Here is an 8,302-nt window from a genome sequence, read left to right on the forward strand (position 1 = left end):
CGGTGGTAGGCACACTCTGTGCTTCCCCCCCCCCCCCCCCCCCCCTCTTGTCTGACTCATCTCTTTCTATCTCCAGCTGTATTCCCTCCAATCCTGTATTTAAACTCTACGTGCACTGTTACCTAAGAGCATCGTTTTTGGATCCGCATGGTTCACTTGCAGCACTGTGACTACACCAAAAGGGGCCAAATATGTGTTCCAACTGACTATAAGGATTACATGCATCACTTTCGTGCACCACTGACTCATATGTATAAACTACTTGTGTCTTGCAGCTTATCTGTATTAATTGGCACGGTGTGCAGCAGTGTCCTGACTGAGCGGGTCTGCTGCAGATTAGCCTGAGGTGCTGCAGATGAAGGTGAGGCCTGACTAGCACTCACCATGACTCTGCAATCTGTTCCCTGCCTGAAATTCTGATCACACAGGTACATGGTGATTCTAGGAAGTACTCGGTGTGTAATGGGATTACTCCCGACATAATATATTCTTTTTTGGAGGGCCATTCAAAACTTAACGTCAAGGTCAGCTCACTCTGCAGAAGCAGTGAAAGCTCAAGTGGTACCTGGGATTTTATTGTGTGCTAGCAGGGTTCTCATAACTAGACTTCGTGAACTGGCATTTAGGTAATGAGTGAAGAAGGCAGAGAATAAACCTTCCATGCCTTCAGTGCTGCTAAGCTGGTTAAAAATAGAGGCAGAAGAGAGGGATTGAAAGAATCGGGGTGGACAGAGAAGATGGGGGAGGAGACTACTAATTTGACTCCCAGTAAAGTAGGTAAGCAGGGAATTACCGGGTGACCTTGGCTGCGAAGTAAAGCAAATGTGTGGCAAGATGTTAAAGGCTCAGAAAGAAACTCACTTCATGCAGCTACAGTGATCCTGAGTGCTCTTTGCAAGCCACCAGCTGCCTCATCCGATGGACAAACACTGCCTGGGCTCATCATGTGCATGACAATGATGAGCATGTTTGGTTGCATGCTGATAGCTTGGTTGGTGAGTAAAGACACATTTATAAGTACAGGCCTGACAGGGATTACTCACAGAACATCTTGAAGGATCTTGAGTATCTATTTTAGGAGTGCAGATTAAAGCTAGCAGTAGCATTTAAGCAGCAGACTGAAAGGAAAAGATCATAAAAGAGGAAAGAGATTTGATTTAGTCCTGCTACTTAGAACTGAACCTTAAAGCAGCTACAGGAGAATGAAATGAAACGAGCTCCCCATCTCCATGTGCACAGGATCTGTGCTCATATGTTATCAACAGTAAAAACTAAAGGCCATGTGAGCAAGTTTTTCAAGTACATTATACCTGAAAAGTCCTGTCTTTTCAAAAGAAAACTTCCAGGAATTATCTTGAGAAGCCTACAACCCCCCCCCCCCCCCCCCCCCCCCAAAAAAAATTCCTCATCTGTTCCCATTTCTCTCTCCAGCTTTCACTCTTATATTTTTCCCCATTCTAAACGCCTTCACTTCTCAATTCTGTAAACACCAGGCCAGAAGAACACGATGTCTGAGGAGAGAGCAAGAGGGCGAGGGAGGATTCAACACCGGCCCCGTGGTCAGTGACACTGTCGAGACGCCTGCGCAAAAGGGAAGGCATGTGAGTCAAGAGGGGAGTGGAAAGAGGGAGAAACTGATAGAGAGGGTGATGTAGATAAGGGGCACAGGCCGTGAAAGAGAAAGAGGAGCTTTGGAGGATTAACGGGGGAGCTGAATTTGGAGGGCAGATGAGGCCAGCAGACAGCAGCTGGGGGAGGCCTGGATCACATCAGATTGGTTCAAATTTTAACTTTGTTTCGCAGATGGGCTTCCTTTGAACCCACAGACAGGGTTATTGAAATGGTTTAGTTACATGCTTTACTATTAAAAAAACGTATGTGAATCTGTGAACGTTCAAGAAAAAAAATGACCAGTGACAGATTGTTCTTGAAGAAAATGTATTAACCTTAAAAGACATTTAATGCAGGGTCAAGTGAGACTATAAATAATTCCCCAAAGATTGTAGGTGCTGCAGTGTCGAGTGACCAGATTATCTGATTGGCTGGTTGTTGCTGTTCCACACATGCTTTGTATCAGGAAAAACAAAAGCCTTCTGATTGTAACAACTGGAGGCTGTTATTTTTGCTTTAATCTTCCTGTAAGGCTACAAAAGATTGTCACAGATTTGAACCAATTATTGTGGACAAATTAATTAATGGCAACAATGTTATCACAACATCTGTATTGTCTTTACAGGCAAATGAGCTGTCTGCATGCATGGCTGTCCAAAAAGCATGAAAAAGAACAACTAGTCAGATATTTACAATAATATATGATATGTGCATTAAGACAATATGCACGTGTGTATTACCATCATTTATAAATATCATATAGTAACACTGGTCCTGGACCAGTCTACATAGTGACATGAATCACAACTCATTTGTGGACTGTTCAGCTTTTATTGTGATAGGAGAAAACAGGAAAGCTGGATGTATAATAATATAATAAAAATAATGCTGGATGTAGTAAATATGATACAAATTAAAACCCATATATGCAAATTTATATTTAATCTTTTTTATTTATTTTATCTGCCAGGAGGTTCAATAAACACTTCATTTTTCAAAACAAATAAAAAAAATAGAAAATTATGGAAATTATTTCATGCTTCGGGCTTAGAGACCTAGAAAAACCAAACAATGTTCTTCCAAATGAAAGTATCTGTATTTAGAAAAGCTTACTGTGCTCACCGAGGCAGTAACATGTCAGCAACACTTGAAAGAAACAATAAAACACTGTATGAATATGTGTGAGTGGAGGGGTGTATCTCGTACAGAGAAAAATAGTAGCAGTAACCTCAATATTGCCCATTGTACATTGGGTGAATAGCCTCTCTGTGTGCGATATGTGCAACTGTGTTTCCTGGGGAAGTCCTGATCTCTAACGGTTAAACAGTGGTTCCCTTCACTCTGTACTTACTGAATGTCTCCCTTTAACTGTCACCACATTTTTTCATTTAAATAGGTGGGATGTCCAACATGCCCTTTAAATATCTCCCCGAGTGAGCTCAAGTCTCCCTGCTTCTCTTATGCTTTTCCATGAATGATGTTATCATGTCATAAGTACTTACTCAGTTATTATCAGCAATGAGCTGTTGACAGGATGTTATCCAGCCTCTGCTAAAATATTTAGTATGTGAGAGTGATGCATTGAGAAGTGGCTGTTACACTACACATTCATCTGAGCCTCACTGCTGATCTGTAGCTCTGTCCTCATGACACGTCTTTCCCCTCCTTTCATATTTTGTCTTTTTATTGATCCTTTATCTATGTATCTATTTATTTTTTCCTTGTGTAAACTGAAGAAATATTCATTTTCAACAAGCCTAGCAACACAAGAGTCCTCCTCTTATGCAGGTGATATTATGTTGAGTCCCAGCTCTGGTCCAATCAAACAGGGGCGGGTTTCCTCTCTCCAATCGCAGCCGTTCGGCCTGCACTGCAGCTGCAGGCGGGACGGTGGGTGTGCACGGACGTGCATGTTCTCTTTATCTAAAGCAGGTGCTCCACCTGGATAAGATGAGGGCGAGAGACAGAGCAGAGAGAGAGAAAAGTCACGTTTTATTGGCTTTATTCGATATAGAAGGAAGTCCTTTGGCATATCTGAATATGTTACGATAAGCTTCACTCAGCAGGATGAGATGAGAAAGGCCTTCAGCCTTTAGGTTAAAACTACAACTAAAAGTGTCAATCACAAGTGATGATGCCACGAACACTGCTGACATTTAATGATTTATGGTTAATCAGATGATTCTCCATGAATGACAAGTTAGATGTGGAAAAAATTTTATAAGTTGCTGCATAAATTAAACAATGGATCACTTGTATCCAGATGCTCTCTGTAAAGGCTTCGTAAGTAGTAACTAATAGCTTTAATAATGCTTACTAGATAATGCGCTCCTCTTTAAGGATTGAGGTTCTTTCCTTACATCAAGAATTAATATCTACAACAAAGCATCTTCTACAGGAACAGTGTTTGTCACAGCCTTTGTGTAACTGACGTGTTGAGGTTTGTCAGTCTTTAGATTTTCCAAAGTTTTATTTGCTAATACAATGTTTATTAATGACATTAATTATGGGGTTTCCATTTACCACATAAATGTATGCAGACTCTGGGAAGTGCCCTTTATTCTGTGTTATATAACTCCCTCTGCTGTGTAATATTTTTCTAAAATGTCATCAAGTCTTCAGTAACAAATGCTAGAAATAAATCTCCAGTAAGAAATTCTAAAAAAGGCTCTGCAGCAAAGCTCAAGCTTATTTGAAAAACTAGCGCTTGTGTCATAAAGCAATTAAAGGTTTTGAAGTGCGCGACTCAAATGTTGTTGTTATCAGAGAAAATGTGAATCATCAGTATACATGAATATACTGTCATGAAATACTTTATGGAGGGTTCTTATCAGAAAAATGACACTTGTAAATTGTTTGCAGTGACAACTTTAAGTGTAAAGTTGAATTTGATCCTTTCCTGTGCTCTACCTAACCTTCATAATGGTATTGTAGTTTTTTACTGACATCTTTAGCCCCCAATTTTTTACTTTCAAGCCACCTGCTTGACACCCGCCAGGTCACTGGTAACCTCAACTTGGCTTAAAGGTACGGTTAGGTTTTGGTTAACTCTGTTTGCTGAATTTGTTTTAGAGGTGGCTTTATAAAGTTTCTGAAAATGTTTCGATTTAGCATGAGGTTTAACAAAACTGCCCAGTGGAGTGCTTTAGCGCAGGAGCAGGATGCCATCTACCAATTCAGCGGCTGGTTGGACGATCCCTGGGTGTTTTAGTCTGCATGCCAAAATATCCCTCTCGATCTGTTCATGTTCAGCTGAGTTAATAAACTCCACTAAACTAACCAAGAATCTGCCCATAGCTCAGACAGGTAAGCAATGATGGGCAGATGATTGGCAGATGTTCAGAGCTTAAGGTCCTTGTGCTTCTTGGATACAAACAACAGCTTGTCATTATGGTAAGTTGCAGTGAATTGGGCTATCACAGCACTTGAGTGATTCTTTGCATAGTCTAGATTATCTGAGGCTTGATTAAACATACTCATTAAACCATTCATGAGCTCTCATTGTCTCCATCTAAATTTTTAATGTGTCTGTAGTTTATTAAGACATCTTTCAATTTATTATCTTTTTAAATCATCAAGACAAAAGCTCCTTGAAGCACACAAAAACAAAGCTTGTACTTAGACATAAATAAGAGTTGGCTGTTTAAATAAAATGAACCCACAATAGTTTGGCCTTTCAGTTATGAGTATTATTTACAATAGAGCTACTCCTGCACTGAGACACACTGGCTCCCTAATCAGCCTGGGTTACACTTTGCTTCACTCTATGTTTGACAGAGTGAACGAGTAAAACCAGCCAGTGAAGTCAACACAGCGCAGTGCCAGATGTTTTATTCCCCCGTGATGGCACAACATTTGAACAACTGAGTGCCTCTTGGGTTCTCATCCAGACTCCCTCCCCTTTATCATCCCTAATTTCATTCAATCCAAAATCACATTTCTGGGCAGTCGCGCAACCTTGTCTTCCCATACACATACACACAGACACACTAATACATTCAAATGGCTGCCAGGGAAATACTTGAATAATGACACATGAATGGCTAAACCGCTCATTCAGTCAGAGGAAACAAGCCTTGATTTAGCAGCACAACATGTTAGCATGTGCGAGCTGACATGACATAATCTAATGAATCATGATTTATTTGAGGGTTAGAGCTACTTACGTTGATGAGGTGTGCGTTTGTGTGTGTATGTGTGTGTCCCTATTAGCCTGCCAGGGTGTGTCCAGATGTTCGTGTCAATTTGATCAAGCCCGCAGCCATGCCCGAAGTACTCCATAATCCTCATGGAAACAGATTACCAGGGCTTGAATTTATCAATATAATCCTCAAGCACAGTTAGCTCCAAAGAACACAAAGACATCTATCCCATTATATTCATATATTGATCTCGATCTTATCTTGCTGCAGAGATTGTTACTGGAATTTCAATGTGGGCTGTATGCCATTATCTGCTGCTGAAAGCATGTTTGACACAATGAAAATCCAACTTTATGATGCATTTTTCCCCTTTAACACATAATATTAAGAAGATGAGATTGAGATTAATAGATCCACACAAACAAAAGTACAAAAGTACTAGAATTTTAAAATCGCTGGTTCCTGGGACAGTATTGTGAAAAAGTCTTGAGCCTTGCCCCCGTCATTTCTCTGTATCTTGCTAAGAAAATAGAAAATAAGTGTTTTGTTTAAACATTTGGGTTTCTTATTATCTTCAGGAATAGCTCTCAAGCCTTCTTGAAGGACATTCAAAGCTGTTCTTTGGATCTCAGCTGCCTTTTGTTCCATTCTTTTTCAAGATGATCCCACACTGCTTCCATAATGTTGGCGTCCTGGCTCTGCAGAAGCCAATTTATGACTAATTGTTTTCCTATCCAGTTATGCTTTTAGTGCATTGGCAGTGTGTTTGGGATCATTATGTTGTTGTTTTTATGTTGAAAAATGTAGCTGTTGCCAATCAGATAATTTCCAGATAGTATTGTATGTTGTAATTTGGTCACCTTTCCATTGAGACCATTTCTGATGAGGCTTCAGTAAACTGCACTTCTCAAGTCCTGTGTCACATCTTTGCAGTGTTTTTTAATTTTATTTTCCTTACTGTTCATCTACTGTAGATATTTTTTAGGTACTGGGTCTGCGACACACAACACTGGGTCGCAGACCCAGTACCATGACATTGGGAGCTGTTTAGTGAAAATATTATTTTATTTCTATCAGGCTGAGTTATGTTTATGATTCAAAAAAGCCTGGAGATCTATTACTCAATATAAATTTTACAAAATTTCAAGAAAGTCTGAACTTTTGCACAGTACTGTATAAAACCAAAAAATACTTTCTTCCACAAGTTTGCCTCCAAGGGCCACACTGCCCTCTGTGTCTCACCTTGGTCGTCAGTGGATGATGATGACCTCAGATTTGCCACTGTAAAATATCTGTGGAAGTTTAAATGGAAATCTGACAATCCCTTCAGCTTTGCCTGCGGGATAACGTTCCGCTTCACTTGTTTATGCTTGTGTGTGTTTGTGCGCATGTGTGCAGTTAAGTTGCCAACTGCATGTTCTCCTGCACACTGTCATGCATAACCTTGGGAACTATCCTTCCTCTAAGCATCATGGGATGGCTCAGAGGACGGGGAATTATCCAATCAGCCGTTAGGGTCACCCCAGTCAAATGACTCTAGAGACTCGCTGCCTCCCACCCCCTACACCACCCTTTTCATCTCCTCTCTCCCCATCACATTACTCATCGGTTCATACGCACATCCACGCAGAGTGTTTGATGTGTAAATGCGTGCCGAAGACACATACAGTATAACTAGGGCAATTAAAGTCGAGTGTAACTGACGTGTTACAGCTTAAATTAGACTCACCAAGAGCACAGCAGCAAGGGAGGAAGAAAGAAAGAGCAACGTGAAACAGAGTTGAGGATAAAGAAAGAGTCTGTGGAGGACAAGACAGGTGACATTTAAGGGGAAAAGTGCAAACTTAAGCTCTTTTGCAGCATTAGCATCTGTGTTTCTGCCCAACTGAACACTCCTCCTGCCTGTAAGTGTGTGATTTAATAATTCAGGGTAAATTAACATAACCTAAACAAATTGTCCCAAAACCTGTTTCAAAACGAGTGCTATTTATAGGCATCGAAAAGTCTCAGTGGTTGGAAGACAGCTAAGCTTAAAGGCACAGCTCACCCCAAAGTTAAATATAGACGTTTTTCTTCTGGGCTGTAGTGCTCTTTATCTGTCCTGATCGTTTTGGTGTGTCGTGAATATAATGGAATTAAAGTTGTCTTGTAGCGCCAAAAGGGCCAAAAGACCCAGCAGCAGCATCCCTATTCAGAGATCATAACCTTATCAAATAAATTCAAAAATACTGTGAAGTTAGAACAATTTTTTTTAACAATCGAACCACAATCACAAAAGAAACGTTACTGTTCAGCTCAGGGGGATGTCATTAAAGTTTACATCCTATTTTCCTGTCATGAGGGTGACCTCTGTGAGCCGTGTAGTTTCGCAGGAGGCAATAGTTCCTTCATGGAACTGCACACGTCATGTCTGTTTTTGTGGGTGGAGGTGTGTGTGTGGTGGTGGGGGGATTCATGCTGTATTTTTTTATCTTTGACATGTTTTTCACGCGTCTCCCATTGCCGATGAACTCCGCCGCTGTCACTCCCTTCCCCGTTCCAGCCACAGT

At 40.7% G+C, this 8,302-nt stretch overlaps 1 long non-coding RNA gene across 1 annotated transcript; it reads left to right on the forward strand.

The window, feature by feature from the left end:
• The first annotated feature begins 423 nt into the window (after nucleotides 1–423).
• LOC309717483 lies at nucleotides 424–2,325 on the forward strand. The gene is made up of 3 exons (XR_014279697.1): nucleotides 424–995; nucleotides 1,494–1,559; nucleotides 2,237–2,325. It is a non-coding gene; the product is annotated as an uncharacterized lncRNA (long non-coding RNA).
• Nucleotides 2,326–8,302: the final 5,977 nt, after the last annotated feature.

The sequence above is a fragment of the Aulonocara stuartgranti genome (assembly GCF_965226115.1).
Source record: "Aulonocara stuartgranti genome assembly, chromosome: 11".
NCBI classification, from domain to species: Eukaryota; Metazoa; Chordata; class Actinopteri; order Cichliformes; family Cichlidae; genus Aulonocara; species Aulonocara stuartgranti.